Genomic DNA, 2,500 nt, shown 5'->3' on the forward strand with positions numbered 1-2,500 from the left:
TGGGCGGCAAGGCAGCAGCGACCTCCTCACGTGTGACCGGCCCCCATAGGCACTCAGGAGCGACAGGCTCCGAGTGCGGGAGAAGGCGGTCACGGATGAAGCCGGCGGTGGAGATCGGCTTCTTCGTGAAGAGGTCCGCCCAGAAGTCCAGCAGACCGGGGATGTCGGGTGGCGGCTGCAGCAGGGTGCCGTCCAGCAAGCCGCGCACGCAACGTGCACGCGACCTACGGAAGGCGTCCTGTGTGCGCGCGTATTCCCAGCGGCGCCGCTTGCGCTTCTGCAGCGGCGGGGCGGCAGGCGGCCGCTTGGATGATTGGCGCGGCCGCTGTGTCCTGGTGATCGACCTCTCCCCCCTGGACCCGACCGACGCAAGGGCATCCGGGAGCATGCCCAGGATGACATCGGGCGGCGTGCCCCGCCCCAGACCAATGACTCGATCCAGGGCAGAGAAACGCTGGGCGGAAGCAGGTAGCCCCGCCAGATGCTCCCAGATGGCGGCGTCAGTCGGCCCCTCCGGCGGCGGCCCGGTGGTGTCGGCCGCGAAGTCCTCGGCTGCGTCGACGGGCGGCGCAGCGGCCTCGCCCGCGTCAGGCAGCGAGCTCGCTGCTCCACGGCGGGACGCCGGCTCTTCGCCCCGACCGATCTCAAGTGCCTCCATGAATTGGCGGACAAGCTGCTTGTGGGCAGCTTGCCGCCGTCGGCACTTGATTGCCTCAAGCGTTCGGTCGGGGAACATCCTGGTAAGTTCTTGATTTACAAAGAAGAACCGGGCGTCCCTCTCAAGGAACAGTTCGGCCTCTGCCTTGGCGAGCGACAGGACTTCTTCCTCCGTCCACCTCGCGCGATGCCTCTCCGTCACGATCTCAGCGTTGGCGGCCGCAGGGTGTTGGCGGCGGCGATGGACCCCGAGACCGTTCTTCGTGGTAAAAGTGCGGTGGCACTCACTGCAAGCAAAGGGAGCTACACAAACTATCGCATTTTCGTTACGGCCGGTTGGCCGGATAGGTGCTGGGGTAGCTGGGGTGGCACCTTCAGCGGAAGGGCCACCATCTCTTGTTTCTTGTCGGCTGCCCCCAACTATAAAGGGATAATGCGAGGGGGGGCTGGTAACCCCCCCAAGCCCCTGGTGCGGTCTTCCACTCTGCGAAAATCAGCGGGCCCACGAGAAGGGGAGAAGACCGCAGGAGAGGAGAGGCTAAGAGGGCTAGGCCCATGTATTGCGCATCACTCTCCCTGTAACTATAACCCAAGGAAGGCACCTCGCAGCAGCAGCACGACTACATCAAGACCGCACTTCGAAAAGCCAAGTCCGGATGCAGCCACACCGCCGCCACTTGGCCACCTTAAGAGAGTCATAGTTACTCCCGCCGTTTACCCGCGCTTGCTTGAATTTCTTCACGTTGACATTCAGAGCACTGGGCAGAAATCACATTGCGTCAACACCCGCTAGGGCCATCGCAATGCTTTGTTTTAATTAGACAGTCGGATTCCCCCAGTCCGTGCCAGTTCTGAGTTGATCGTTGAATGGCGGCCGAAGAGAATCCGCGCACCCGCGCGCCCCCGGAGGAGCACGCTAAGGCGGACGCGGCCTCGCAGCAAGGAAGATCCGTGGGAGGCCAAGGCACGGGACCGAGCTCGGATACTGCACGCAGGTTGAAGCACCGGGGCGCGAACGCCGCGCAGGCGCGCGCATCCTGCACCGCCGGCCAGCACGAGGCCGACCAACGGCGAGAGCAGACCACGCCCGCGCTAAACGCCCGCACTTACCGGCACCCCTACGGCACTCACCTCGCCCAGGCCCGGCACGTTAGCGCTGACCCACTTCCCGACCAAGCCCGACACGCCCCGATCCTCAGAGCCAATCCTTATCCCGAAGTTACGGATCCAATTTGCCGACTTCCCTTACCTACATTATTCTATCGACTAGAGGCTCTTCACCTTGGAGACCTGCTGCGGATATGGGTACGAACCGGCGCGACACCTCCACGTGGCCCTCTCCCGGATTTTCAAGGTCCGAGGGGAAGATCGGGACACCGCCGCAACTGCGGTGCTCTTCGCGTTCCAAACCCTATCTCCCTGCTAGAGGATTCCAGGGAACTCGAACGCTCATGCAGAAAAGAAAACTCTTCCCCGATCTCCCGACGGCGTCTCCGGGTCCTTTTGGGTTACCCCGACGAGCATCTCTAAAAGAGGGGCCCGACTTGTATCGGTTCCGCTGCCGGGTTCCGGAATAGGAACCGGATTCCCTTTCGCCCAACGGGGGCCAGCACAAAGCGCATCATGCTATGACGGCCCCCATCAACATCGGATTTCTCCTAGGGCTTAGGATCGACTGACTCGTGTGCAACGGCTGTTCACACGAAACCCTTCTCCGCGTCAGCCCTCCAGGGCCTCGCTGGAGTATTTGCTACTACCACCAAGATCTGCACCGACGGCGGCTCCAGGCAGGCTCACGCCCAGACCCTTCTGCGCCCACCGCCGCGACCCTCCTACTCGTCAG

The 2,500-nt window shown here is 63.0% G+C and overlaps 1 pseudogene; it reads right to left on the minus strand.

Annotated features, from left to right (window-relative positions):
• The window catches only part of LOC124774448, a 7,959-nt pseudogene that overhangs the window by 3,733 nt on the left and 1,726 nt on the right, over positions 1-2,500 (minus strand).

The sequence above is a fragment of the Schistocerca piceifrons genome, unplaced genomic scaffold (assembly GCF_021461385.2).
Source record: "Schistocerca piceifrons isolate TAMUIC-IGC-003096 unplaced genomic scaffold, iqSchPice1.1 HiC_scaffold_961, whole genome shotgun sequence".
NCBI lineage: Eukaryota > Metazoa > Arthropoda > Insecta > Orthoptera > Acrididae > Schistocerca > Schistocerca piceifrons.